Genomic DNA, 14,800 nt, shown 5'->3' with positions numbered 1-14,800 from the left:
TCACTGCACCACAGTAAGTCGCGTTGCTCCAGGTAACAGGCAGACAGATCTTTTCCCTCTCTGGGTCACACTTTTTCGGCTGAGGATAAACACAGGGCCGCCGTGCCCCGGTGTCGCGCAGTCCTCTCTCTGCCAGCTCGACAGGCGTCCAGCACGCAGGGCTGGAGAGACACAGCCACATTAACAGCTGACACTTACAGCACGTGATCCACGCCACACTCTGCTTGAAGTGGGCTACACAGGTCAACTTAAAAGCCCCCTGAGAGGCATGCAACTGCCAACACCCCCAGTGGTAAAAGGAGATGGAGCGGCTTGTCCGAGATTGTCACCAGCCACTAGGCAGTACAGCTGGGGGGCCTGACCCCAGGCAGGTCCTCTGGCCGCAGAATCTGCGCTCTGATCCATCAAGCTGCCCGCATCCTTCCATCCTTCCCTGAGGCTCCGCAGACACCACTCTCCTCCAGACAAATCCCCGATGAGAATACACTTCTTGGGAGTTGGCTCAAGCTGGGGCCCCTGCCCCACTAGCATCTTGCAAAGTTTATTTTCCCATCACAGTTTAAAAGCAGGGCTCCTGCGCTCGCTTCAGCAACACTTATACTAAAATGGAGATGATACAGAGAAGATTAGCATGGCCCTTGCGCAAAGATGGCGCACAAATTTATGAAGAGTGGCATATTTTTGTTCCGACGTTTTCTTAGGTCAGTCTCCCAAGGCAATAGAAATAAAAACAAAAAATAAACAAATGGGACCTCATCAAACTTACAAGATTTTGCACAGCAAAGGAAATCATAAAAAAAAAAATGAAAAGGCAACCTACGGAATGGGAGAAAGTATTTGCAAAAGATGCGACCAACAAGGGCTTCATCTCCAAAATATACAAACAGTTCATACAACTCAACAGCAAAAAACCAAACAGCCCTACCCAAAAATGGGCAGAAGACCTTAATAGACATTTCTCCAAAGAAAACGTACAGATGGCCAGTAGGCACATGAAAAGATGCTCAGCAACACTAATTATTAGAGAAATTCAAATCAAAACTACAATGAGGTATCACCTCACACCAGTCAGAATGGTCATCATTAGAGAGTCTACAAATAGCAAAATGCTGGAGGGGGTCTAGAGAAAAGGGAACCCTCCTACAGTGTTGGTGGGAATGTAAGTTGGTGCAGCCACTATGGAGAACAGTATGGAGGTTCCTTAAAAAACTCAAAATAGAACTCCCATATGAGCCAGCAATCCCACTCCTGGGCATATACCAGGGGAAAACTATAATTCAAGAAGATACATGCACCCCTATGTTCATAGCTGCACTATTTACAATAGTGAAAACACAGAAGCAATGTAAGTGTCCATCAGCAGATGAGTGGATAAAGAAGATGCAATATATATATATAGAGAGAGATAGATATATACACACATACAATGGAATATTACTGAGCCATAAAAAAGAATGAAATTATGCCATTTGTAGCACCATGGATGAAACTAGAGGTTATCATACTAAGTGAAATAAGTCAGAAAGAGAAAGACAAATGCCATATATCATTTATATGTGGAGTCTAAAATATGGCACAAATGAACCTATCTACAAAACAGAAACAGACTCACAGGCGTAGAGAACAGACTTGTGGTTGCCAAGAGGGAGGGGGGAGGGGGAGGGATGGACCGGGAGTTTGGGGTTAGCAGATGCAAACTGTTACATTCAGAGAGGTTAAACCACAAGGTCCTAATGGAGAACACGGAACTATAGTCAGTATCCTATGATAAACCATAATGGAAACGGAACTACAGTCAATATCCTATGATAAACCATAATGGAGAATATGAAAAAAAGACTGTATATATGTGTATAACTGAGTCACTTTGCTGTACAGCAGAGATAGGCATAGCATTGTAAATCAACTATACTGCAATTAAAAAAAGAGAGAGAGGGTCTTCCCTGGTGGCACAGTGGTTAAGAATCCACCTACCAATGCAGGGGACATGGGTTCGAGCCCTGGTCCGGGAAGATCCCACGTGCCACGGAGCAACTAAGCCCGTGCGCCACAGCTACTGAGCCTGCATTCTAGAGCCCACGAGCCACAACTACGGAGCCTGTGTGCCACAACTACTGAAGCCTGCATGCCTAGAGCCCATGCTCCGCAACAAGAGAAGCCACCACAATGAGAAGCCCGCGCACCACAACCAATAGTAGCCCCAGCTCGCCGCAACTAGAGAAAGCTCGTGCGCAACAACGAAGACCCAACATGGCCAAAAAAAAAAGAATCCACCTGCCATTGCAGAGGACACGGTTTCGAGCCCTGGTCCGGAAAGATCCCACATGCAGTGGAGCAACTAAGCCCATGCTCCACAACTACTGAAGCCCGCACACCTAGAGCCCGTGAGCCACAACAAGAGAAGCCACCACTTGCCACAGCTAGAGAAAACCCGTGCGCAGCAACCAAGACCCGACGCAGCCAAAAATGAATAAATAAATTTTTATAAAAAGAGAGAGAGAAAAAAAAACCCACAGGTCTCTCAAGCTCCAGTGCCGTGCATTCAGCCATTAGCTCCCACTAATAACTTGAGCTTGCTTTATATGTCGTATTTCCAGCTGTTTTCTTAGCAGTGATAAATTATCACTGAAGGACAGGAGAGTTTGGAAAGGGGGACACTACTCAGAAGTTACAAATTCAGGGCTCTGAAGTGGGAAGTCATGGGTGACAGTGGACTGGAGAGGCAATGACAAGGCAGAGATGAGAAAGAAGCTCAGGACTTCCCTGGCGGTCCAGTGGTTAGGCCTCCGCACTTTCACTGCAGAGGGCCTGGGTTCAATCCCTGTTCGGGGAACTAAGATCCTACAAGCCAAGTGGTGCAGCCAAAACAGAAAAGGAAGCTGGACAAATAACAAATGTTAATGAGGATATGAGGAAAAGAGAAGCCTCCTGCACTGTTGGGGGGGGTGTAAGTTGGTGCAGCCACTGTGGAGAACAACAGTATGGAGGTTTCTCAAAAAACTAAAAATAGAACGATGACCCAGCAATTCATTCCTGGGGATATATCCGAAAAAAACAAAAACACTAATCCAAAAAGATAACGTGCACCCCAATGTTCATAGCAGTAGAATTTACAATAGCCAAGACATGGAAGCAACCTAAATGTCCATTGACAGATGAATGGATAAAGAAGATATGGTACATATATACAACGGAATATTACTCAGCCATGAAAAAGAATGAAATTTTGCCCTTTTGCAGCAACATGGATGGACCTGGAAGGCATTATGCTAAGTGAAATAAGTCAGCGAAAGACGAACATTGTATATCATTTATATGTGGAATCTAAAAAAATACAACAGGGCTTCTCTGGTGGCGCAGTGGTTGAGAGTCTGCCTGCCGATGCAGGGGACACGGGTTCGTGCCCTGGTCCGGGAAGATCCCACATGCCGCGGAGCGGCTGCGCCTGTGAGCCATGGCCGCCGAGCCTGCGCATCCGGAGCCTGTGCTCCGCTGCGGGAGAGGCCACAGCAGTGAGAGGCCCGCATACTGCAAAAAATAAATAAATAATAAATAAAAATAAAAAAATACAACAAACTAGTGAATATAACAAAAAGACGTACTCACAGATATTGAGAACAAACTAGTGGTTGCCACTGGGGAGAGAGAAGCGGGGAGGGGCAACATAGGAGTACGGGAGTAAGAGGTGCTAACTATTTGGTATAAAATAAGCTACAAGGACAGAATTGTACAGCCCAGGGACTATAGCCAATATTTTATAGTAACTATAGATGGAGTATAACCTTTAAAAATTGTGAATCACTATATTGTACACCTGTAACATATTCAATGTAATATTGTACATCAACTATACTTCAATAAAAAAAAGAAAGAAACGGAAGCTGGAGAGATGACAAAACAACCATCCTCAACTTAGTTTCTACCTTTGGCCGCTGAACTAGTGTTTGCTATGATGCTACAGTGAAACCTGGGTTCTGTAATTATTACCCAAATCCCTAGGCATTAAAGGAAAACAGTCTACCTAGTTCCTATCTCTGCCAGCCCTCAAAATGTACCTTTTCCTCCCCAAGCCAATATCAACGGCACCTAATTGAGAGTTCACAATTTCACGTGGAATAATTTGTGAGCTGGGTCTCAAATGGATATCAGGTGCAGCTAACATGCATAATAAAATCTCAAGGGCTTGCCAACTAGAGGTGTAACCTATAAACTGGTTCTAATAGCAGTTCATTCTGTGACAGACACTGCATGATGAAAGCATCCCACAGAATAAAAGAGCTTCTGTTTGCACAGAATACCATGGCAACTGGCAATTGCGTCCCGATAGAAACATTAGGATAAAAGCAATCTAACAGAGATTTGGAAGGATCAGAACTTCCCTGAGAGCCTGGTCCGTTGGAGGGTTTGCTCCTGGCTTGAGCTGTGAGGTCCAAGAAGCAAAAGCTGGGCAGTGACTTGGGGAGGGAGCTCACAGGAGATGGCAGAAGGTTGTCACCTGGGGGAGAGAGAAGTAAAAGCCCAGGGTCTCGGAAACCACCACATCCTCTGCAGCGGCCAAGGCAGCTGGAGAGATGGAGGTCGTAATAGCCGTGAGACCGTGGGTGAGGGGACGGTCTTCCCTCTCATTCCCCACCCTGCAAACGCTTCTATCTCTCGCTGCTGTTCCACTGGCCAAGGCCACACTGAGTCAGCTCGTGAACCTGGTACCTTGCAGCAGGCCTCCTGGTGTGAAACCCCACCTGACCATTCAGATCCACTCTCGGGGCAGGCTCTTCCTCTTGCATTTGGACAAAGATTCTTACAGTCACCCTCAGATATCCAAAAGCCTCCAGCAATGTTAAGTCATTAAAAATTTGTTTCGATTCAGTGACGACTATATCCAGTCTGGTGCCATGAGTTAAAATTTCAATCTTCGTTCAGAGTTAACATCCTCTCTCTCAGCTAAGGTCTGACACGGCCAAGTGGACCTGGGGCTTCTCTCTCCTTGGCCTCTCGTTCCCACACCTGGGCACCCACTCACTCAGGTGCCTCTGGGTCCCCAGGAGCTGAATCCCAGCCCCAGTTCTCCAGATATGTGAGTAATGGATTAAGATCGCTACTGGTTTCTGACCACCTACACCTTTGATTGACTCGACAAATTCATTAAAATATCCATTTGACTTTTTGACTTAATAAAAATTTACAGGAAAACACAGTGCTAGATACTGCATAAGACACTCCCTGCCATCCAGAAACTTTGCCTCTAGTTCTGATGAGAAAACATGTACACAAATAACTAGACCACAAGGCCGCGTAGACTATGGCCCTATTGGTCATGAGCACAGTAAGTGCTACAAGAAATTAGCAAAGGAAACTATCCTTTCCAACATGGCTCATCGGAGAAGACTTTATGAGGGAGTGGGATGTGAATTTGAGATGTGAATGCTGTGTAGTAATAATAGCTCAATATGGTGTTTTACATGGATATTACCCCTTAATCCCTTCAACAACCTTGTGAAGGGGGTACTATTATTATCTGTAGTTACCGCTGAGAAAATTAAAGCCTGGTGATATCAAGTAATTTGTCTAAGTTCTCATAGCAGGGAAGTGAAGGATCAGAGATTCGAACCAACATTGTCCATTTCTGAACCCTGGAGAGAACTTTCCAAAATGGGAGGTGGAGGTGGAATAACAGACAAAGGAACAAAGTGAGGAAAGGAGAACGATGGCTCAGGTGTGGCTTATCTGATAGTTGACCAAAGGGGTCACCTCAGCAGGAGCGACGAAGATAGTCTCGGGGTTAAACAGGGCAGTGGACTCCACCATCTCCACTCTAAGAGCAGCCTTTAAGAACTCTAGGGCTTCCCTGGTGGTGCAGTGGTTAAGAATCTGCCTGCCAACGCAGGCGACACGGGTTCGATCCCTGGTCCGGGAAGATCCCACATGCCATGGAGCAACTAAGCCCATGCACCACAACTACGGAACCTGCAAGCCACAACTACTGAAGCCCGTGTGCCTAGAGCCCATGCTCTGCAACAAGAGAAGCCACCGCATTGAGAAGCCCGCACACCACAACGAAGAGTAGCCCCCGCTTGCAGCAACTAGAGAAAGCCCGCGCTCAGCAATGAAGACCCAACGCAGCCATAAATAAGTATAAGTAAATTTTTTTCAAATTGTATTTAAAAAAAAAAAAAACCTCTAACCGAAGAGCGTGTCTGGAAGATATGTGTCCCATTTGCGAGCTCCCAGAGCCCCTGGTGCTGGCTACGTGACAGGTTTTTCCTGAGCTCCTGCCTGGGTTTACTTCTTTATTTCCTATGGCAGCAGGATTTGATCTGACAGCCCTGTACAGGAGGGTCTGTATCTGCACAGTCCTGTGTTCATGCACCTGGGCAGCTCATGCTGGTTCCTCTCCTTTTCCTCAACCCAGATAAATAAAAATGCCAATCAGAAGTGCCCAGTAGGGGGCTTCCCTGGTGGCGCAGCGGTTGAGAGTCTGCCTGCCGATGCAGGGGACACGAGATCGTGCCCCGGTCCGGGAAGATCCCACATGCCGCGAAGCGGCTGCACCCGTGAGCCGTGGCCGCTGAGCCCGCGCGTCCGGAGCCTGTGCTCCGCAACGGAAGAGGCCACAATAGTGAGAGTCCCGCGTACCGTAAAAAAAAAAAAAAAAAAAAAAGAAGTGTCCAGTAGGGCAGGCTGCTTTGGTTTAATCTTCTGGTGTGTTTAGAGGGTAGGTTCGGTGGGGAGAGACATGAACGATACAGGAAAGAATAGACTCAGACTAGGGAATTCAACAGCGGGATGATCTAGAGGGTGGATCCATCAAAACTAAGAAAAATCAATTCATCTGCCCAAAGCCAGTCACGATTTTCAGTGAGTTCTCAGTAGCCGCAAAATGCCTTTTTTACTTTTTTAAAGAAGTGTGTGTTACCTATGGTTACGTGTGGTGATTTATAGAGTTATTTCATTGTGAAATAATGAGACTAGTAATTTTTCTTCCAAAATCAGCAGCTCACACGCTGCTCCTTCATTCCCTACGTGACCATCTCTCCCCTGGTCTGGGCTCATGTGCTTTAATCCACAAACACAGTCACATTTGTCACCAAGAGTTTGCATTTACCAGACTCCCCAGCTACTACTTTTTTCTCCAAATTAAAAAGAGACAAATAAAATGGTAAGTGCAGCCCTTGACAGCTACAGGAGAGTGAGCTAGAACTTCAAAACTGGGGGTGTCCCGGTTACTGCTGGGTCTGCCCCTGTGTTGTAATGCCTATAAGGGTTCCTGTCAATGAGGTCCAGGAGGACATTCCAAAAGCATCAGGGAGTACAACAATTTATACTTCCCATGTGGTTTTCCCCGTTTCTCAGAAGAGGTATGGTCTCAGGTTTTGGATTCTCTTTTCAGGCATGTCTTTTTGATATAGTAACGTTGAAACCTTGCTTTTCATCTCCAAGAAGAGCAGCAAATGTGCATGAAATTCCCCTCTAGGAGTTGCAGACGGGTGTGCTGATAAGCTCTGTAGTAAAGAACTGCACTCAATTTTGTTCCTCCTGGAGGTCCCGATAATTTTCTTCTGGTAATAGCTATTGTCATCTTGTAGAACATGCTAGGAAGCACTGTGAAAGTGAAGGTATGCAGCATCTGGACCATCAGACTGGATTATAATAAAAGCCTTTTCATTGGACAGGAAGAAAAGTAATGGATAGTGCATAACAATAAGTGGTTTTTTCATGCGACACCTGTAAATGAACTGCATATCCTGAATATAAACAGTTGCTATGAATTTTAAGATGCCTGAGATAAAAATAAAATAAATAAACCAGAGCTTATCAATTCAAGTCTCATTTTCATGCTGTTTCCCACAGAAATACACTCTAGGCTTCCAGAAAAATCTCTGGACTTTTCAAATGAACATTCTGAATGTAGCCGAGCTCTATGCCCTGGCTCCTTATTTCACCTGTATAAATAGGTATGACCCACTGAAAACTGCAGAGATGCAGTTATGTGCCAGGAAAGTACAATTGCAGACGTTTTTTTCCCTGGAAACTGGGATGAAGCCCTCCAGTGGCTAATTTAATCAAGCAATGATTCCTACCTAAGCAGAAAAGCATGCAAAGAAGCAGCTGCACTGCAGCTGTAGCCATGACAAGGTGCCCTGAGTCTAAGAGACCTAGGAATAAACAGCCCTGTGACAAATACGCATTTCCCTGGGAAGAGGAAATAAAGCCTGAGGACAGAAGGAACAGAGTTTACCTCCTTACTTTGTGGGTGGCCTCTGAAGCCATTCTCATCAATTTCATGGTGGTGATTTACGAAAGGGAAAGGCCTGGAATTCCGTGCCGCGTCAACAGTTAGAGAATATTTGTGCCTAAAAAGAGGAAAACCACCTATTTCCATGACTCAAATGTCCCAAATGTTAAGCGAAAAAGAATTTTCCATTTATCCAGAAATAATTTATCTGGCAGGTGCTATAGGTTGACTGATTATGTGCCCACAAATTCATATGTTTAACACCCATTGTGATGCTGTGAGGAGGTGGAGCCTTTGGGAGGTCATGAGGTCATGAGGGCAGAGCCCTTATGAGGGAATTAGTGCCCTTATGAAAGCGACCCCACAGAGCTCCCTCGCCCCTACTGCCGATGTGGGTACAGGTACAGTGAAAAGACAGCCATCAGCTAGGAGGAAGGTCCTCAGCAGACACGGAATCTACCAGTGCCATGATCTCGGGCTCACAGCCTCCAGAATTACAGGAATAAATGTCTGTTGTGTATAAACCACCAGTTCGTGGGCTTTTGTTATAGCAGCCCTAACCGAGTAAGGCAGACGTTGGTACCGAGAGTAGGATGCCGCTGTAACAAATCCATAAGAATGTGGAAGATGCTTTGGAATGGGGTAATGGTGAGAGGCTGGAAGAGCTTTGAGGTTCCTGCTGGAAGAAGCCCAGTTGCCATGAACAGACCACGAAGAGCGATTCTGGTCAGAGACCAGAAAGAAAAGAATAGACTTCTAGAGAAGGCCTCAGTTTTTTAGAGAATACCTAAGGAATCCTGAACAGAGTTTTGGTGGGAATATGGACGAGGATGCCCATTCTGGTAAGATCACAGATGGAAGTGACAAACAGATGACTGAGTGATGGAGGAGAGGCCAACCTTGTTACAAAGTAGCAAGGAGCTTAGAGGAATTATGCTCACCTCGGAGGCTTTTGTGGAAGGTACGGCTTTCGAGGGGTGAAACTGGATATTTGGCCAAGAAAATTTCAAAGTGCCAGAGAAATTGCCCGATGCCTCTTGACTGCTTATAATAAAATGCAAGGAGAGGGCTTCCCTGGTGGCACAGTGGTTGAGAGTCCGCCTGCCGATGCAGGGGACACGGGTTCGTGCCCCGGTCCGGGAAGATCCCACATTCCGCGGAGCACCTGGGCCTGTGAGCCATGGCCACTGAGCCTGCGCGTCCGGAGCCTGTGCTCCGCAATGGGAGAGGCCACAACAGTGAGAGGCCCGCGTACCGCAAAAAAAAAAAAAAAAAAAAAAAGCAAGGGGAGAGACATGACAAAGATGGAATTGTTGATCAATTATTGTGAGAATCAGGCCTGCCCCTCCCATCACAGGCCCTGAGAGCAAGGGCCCGGGGTCCACCGATTTCAAAGGAGGGGCTCTGCCCCACCCCCTGCACTCCATCACCCCCCTGGTGGAGCAAAGCTATGGGGACATAGCTGCCTCCTCCCAGACTTCAAAGGATGCCTCCAAGAGCCTCAGGTCCAGGCAGAGAACCGAGGGGGGGAGTGGGGCTTCTGTTGAGAGCCCCCGCTAGGGCCACGCCAGCGGGGACAGCAGAGGGGAGCCAGTGGACTCAGCTGTGGTGTGGTGAGTTCCCGTGGAGAGAGCCGCATGCCTGGGCTCCCACCCAGCAAAGTCCCCGGGGCAGGCCCTCTAGAGCCCTGCAAAGGGGGGCTCCAGAATCCCTGTCCCAGTGTGTCTGGAAGGCAGAACCTCGTGAGATGGGCCAGAGGCCAGAACACTGAGCCCAAGGTTATCCCTGAACCTTGAGGTGTGACCCACCCTTGCCCTGTTGGATTTTGGAGGTGCTGGGCGCTCTGTCCTTCCTACGTCTGTACTATGCCTGCCTCACCACTGTGGTTTGGAACCAGGGATTCACGGCTGGAGAGGAATTGGAGTCTCCCCCACATCTGCTTTCGATGGTATTTAGAGGAGAATTTGGACTGAGACTTTTGAGTTGATGACATACCAGAAGGACATGAACTTGCTGAGGGGGCAAAGGCTAAACAAACCAAGACAGCGGGCCTCGGTTTATCCAAGATACAGCTCAAAACCAGAAAGTAGTAACAGGAAAAAAAAATACTGTTCTTAACTTGACCTGTTGAACGCCACTCCTCATCAAGGAACAGAAAGGGCCCTCGCTGTCCTGCCTGCCGAGAAGCGCCGGAGGGTCTGCTCACGCATCCGCGGCAGAACGCGAAGACCACTTCCCGCCTGACTTTTCATATCCCCCCATCTTGGCTCTTCCCAAGGATGCTTTCTCTTCTCTCTGGTCTCAGAGCATCCATGGATCACCCTGATAACCAATACGTTCCTGGTTCAATCCAGCCTGTGGACCCTCTTCCCCAAAACTGTCCTTGGGGGCAGTGGCTGTCCACACTCCCTAAACGTGTGTGAGCTGCACAACCTCGAAATCTCACCTCCTTCCCTAACGGAAGTGCTCCTGATACGTCTGTGTGGGGTGGACTGCCACCGGCTCTAAGTAGGATGGTACCCAGCGCCTAGGTCATTTGGGGGTCATCTGAATGTGCTTAGGAAATCACAGAAACCAATTCTCAGTGTCTTACACATGAGTGACCCCTAATATTTGTTAAATGATGGCCTGGATGGATAGATGAATGGTTGAAAGTGTGGTTGTGTTAGACATCAATTCCATTCCTAATTTTTAGGTAATGCATTTTTCATGTTCATTGTGACACGTATATATGGCTTCTACAGTTAAAATGAAAGAAAAGGAGCACTTGGTGTCCTCTCCGTGTGATCATCTTTTATGTGGATACCTATATTGGGGAGGATAAAGCTAGCTACTGTAACAAGTGACTGCCAACGTTTCCGTGAGCTAATGTAATAAACATTTATTTCTTGCTCATGAAAGAGTCCACTCAATTCAGCTGTGCTTAGCTGGCAGTGGCTTTCCTCCCATGATGACTGAGGCATCCAGGTTCTTCTACCTTGTGGCTCTGCCATCCCCTGGGGCCACAGGACCCTCCTCAGCCACCCAGAAGGGGAACAGTAAGTGGAGAAGGCACACATGCTTCCTGAGAAAACCTGGCCTGGACGTGACACGCATCTCTCCTGCCCACAGTGCATCAGCAACGCTGAGTCACTGGACACACTGGGATGCAGGGTGGACTGGGAAGTAGTCCCTGGCTGGACCACCGCCTCCCTCCTAGTACAAACTCACGCTAAGGAAAGGTGAGAGGGCTTCCCTGGTGGAGCAGTGGTTAAGAATCCACCTGCCAGTGCAGGGGACACGGGTTCGAGCCCTAGTCCAGGAAGATCCCACATGCCGCGGAGCAACTAAGCCCGTGCGCCACAACTGCTGAGCCCGTGTGCCACAGCTACTGAAGCCTGTGCGCCTAGAGCCTATGCTCCGCAACAAGAGAAGCCACTGCAGTGAGAAGCCCGCGCACTGTAACCAAGAGTAGCCCCCGCTCACCGCAACTAGAGAAAGCCCGCGTGCAGCAACGAAGACCCAACACAGCCAAAAATAAATTTATGTTTTAAAAAAAGCACAAACTTTTGGTCAATAGCTAGCATCTTTGCTGTTTAACTTCAAAAGAAATACAAAACAATTAGCAAAGTTTTTTTTGTTTTTTTTGTTTTTTTTTTTTTGCGGTACACGGGCCTCTCACTGTTGTGGCCTCTCCCGTTGCGGAGCACAGGCTCCGGACGCGGAGGCTCAGCGGCCATGGCTCACGGGCCCAACCGCTCCGCGGCATGTGGGATCTTCCCGGACCGGGGCACGAACCCGTGTCCCCTGCATCGGCAGACGGACTCTCAACCACGGCGCCACCAGGGAAGCCCAGAAAAGATTATTTTTAACAAGAATTCCCAATGCTGTTTTGAAAAGAGCACTCTCACATACTACTTCTAAATGACAAAACGTTTTTTGCTCTAATTTCAAGCTGCTTTATTTAGAAAGCAATTTGCAGTATGTGTTATGACTCTAAGTTTCTCATGTCTTGGGATCTAGCGATCCTTCTGAGGATCCACACTAAGGTAACCTTCCAAAATGTAAGATGTTGAACGAAGAGTTATGCATAGCAACATAAAGTTAGGAAAAATAGTGAAAACTTCTTACTAAGAGAAAAGTTCATTATCTTATTAAACATTTGTCCAATGGCATATCTGTGTAGCCATTGAAATATTTATGAAGTATTCATGTTTTTTATGAAGCTTTATTTTTTTAGAGCAAGTTATAAAATTTTAAGAGCAGTATTATCTCAATTATTTAAAAAAAGAAACAAGTAGGGAAGTACTGACTATACTAAATGTTTAGCTGAGGCTGCTTCTAGGTGGTGGGATATGATCATTTCTGTATTTTTCCATACACTCAGACTTTCTAAAATTAATGTATATTACAACTTTATATTCAGAAATTAAAAAATAAAATTGGAGGGTAAGGAGAATGACCTCATCCAAGACAGATATTACTCAGCAGAATTTGGTTGCATCCTTGCAGTAACTGCTCCCCAAGCTCCCATCTCCTGTCTCCTTGGCTGTTTTCCTCATGCTTGGTCTTGGCTACTGCCTACCCACCCCCACCCCCCGGAACATCACCAGGTGAAGTCCTTGTTTCAGCTGAGCTTGGTCCCCTAATCAAGTACTAATCGGTACTGCCCTTTGCTGCTGTGTCATTTGTCATTTCCTGGCAATAACACTACTTGCTCAGACTTTTAGGTCTGATCAACTCTGTGGTCTTCTAAGAATAAAATGATTAGAGCAGTTCTTTGAAGGAGGCAGATCTGGAGCAAGACATCTGGAAGACTGGAGTGTGATAAAGATGACCCGATGCTTCTACCTCTTTATGTGGATACAGGATTCTCCATGTCTCCAGGACTCTTCAGTGGCCTGTGAGCTCCTGGAACACACCACCTGCATCATCTTGGCTTTTCCAGTGCCTAACACAGTTCTGATCCATAACTGGCACTTAATAAATGTTTCGAATGAGTAAATGACTAAACGGATGGAAGGAAGGGTAACTGTTTAATGGTGGTCATGGCTGTTTGCTAATGGAGATCTGCCAGTCAATTAATATTTATTGAGAACCCATGATGTGCCACTTGGTGCTTGGAGCTAGATTCCACGGAATTGTAGTAGAAAAAAAGTGGATTGGTGCATCAGCTGGACCTGTAATCCAGTGTAAATGTGAAGGCTCAGGCATCTGTGAAGCCTTTTAAAGAGGCGTTTGGATCATCCTCCTAGTGCTAACTAAAGGATAAATGGTCCCAGGGCTACTGATCTGGATTAAGCACAGCTGGACAGACCAGGCAGAGTTTAGTCACTGTTTAGTTGGTAGTCTGCCAGGGTCCAGTGGTCACAGACAGGGTCAGCATGCAGTATCAAAGATTAACTCAAGGACTTCCCTGGTGGTCCAGCGGTTAAGAATCCACCGGCCAATGCAGGGGACACAGGTTCGAGCCCTGGTCCGGGAAGATCCCACATGCCGCGGGGCAACTAAGCCCATGCGCCCCAACTACTGAGTCCGTGTGCCTGGAGCCCGTGCTCTGCAACAAGAGAAGCCACTGCAATGAGAAGCCCACGCACCACAACCAAGAGTAGCCCCTGCTCACCGTAACTAGAGAAAGCCCACACGCAGCAACGAAGACCCAGCGCAGCCAAAAACAAAACAAAACACACACACACACAATAACAACAACAACAAACTGAAGTGGATTGCATCAAGGATTTTACATTAAAAAAAAGATGAGGGGGCTTCCCTGTGGCGCAGTGGTTGGGAGTCCGCCTGCCGATGCAGGGGACACGGGTTCGTGCCCCGGTTCGGGAAGATCCCACATGCCACGGAGCGGCTAGGCCCGTGAGCCATGGCCGCTGAGCCTGCGCATCCGGAGCCTGTGCTCTGCAACGGGAGAGGCCACAACAGTGAGAAGCCCGCGTACCGCAAAAAAGGAAAAAAAACAGAGATGAATTCGACAGCTCATCTGCAGTCCATCAGTGTAGCAACCACCTGGGACCAGCTCTGTCTGAAGCTGCCTCTGACTTTTGATCTGGCAACTTAGACAAAAATGGACCCCTCCCACCTCTCCCTGTCCTCTGGGTTTAACACAATCACCTGGGTTTCCCTAATTAGGTCCCTCACAAGTCCCTACAAGAAGTCCTTTCTGCCAGGACAGGCTAGGAACCTGAATGCCCTAGGGGCTCTGGGCCTTATCAATGCCGGTGCTACCCTCCAGGGGTGGGCAGTGCCTTGTCAGGGGCTCATTCCTGATTGGTAGTGTTAATGGTTCCCACATCCAGAGCCTCGTAACTGCTTCAGTAGGAGTCTGGTTTCACCCCAGGACCTGGAATTCCAAGTGCATCCAGTCTTGTCTTTTATTTGCAGCAGCTCTCATAACAAATGCAGAAAGAGGTGTTTATTCCAGAAGCCAGATGTGACATCTATTGTCTTGAAAGCATTAAAAAGATTGGAAATAAATATTCCTTTTAAAATCTTATCTTGGATCAGGAGCTTAAAGTTAGCTGAATCCTAGAATCAATCACTCTTAAGGAATACAGAGGAATTCTGATTCCATTTTCA

At 47.2% G+C, this 14,800-nt stretch overlaps 1 non-coding gene across 1 annotated transcript; it reads left to right on the top strand.

Moving 5' to 3' along the window:
* Window positions 1-576: 576 nt before the first annotated feature.
* Window positions 577-683, top strand: LOC115803039 (U6 spliceosomal RNA). The gene has a single exon (XR_004023667.1). It is a non-coding gene; the product is annotated as a U6 spliceosomal RNA (small nuclear RNA).
* Window positions 684-14,800: the final 14,117 nt, after the last annotated feature.

This window comes from Delphinapterus leucas, chromosome 6 (genome assembly GCF_059928025.1).
Source record: "Delphinapterus leucas isolate spDelLeu-1000000601 "Yukka" chromosome 6, BTC_Dleu_Yukka2, whole genome shotgun sequence".
Classification (NCBI taxonomy): domain Eukaryota; kingdom Metazoa; phylum Chordata; class Mammalia; order Artiodactyla; family Monodontidae; genus Delphinapterus; species Delphinapterus leucas.
This window is presented reverse-complemented; position numbering and strand designations above follow the sequence as displayed.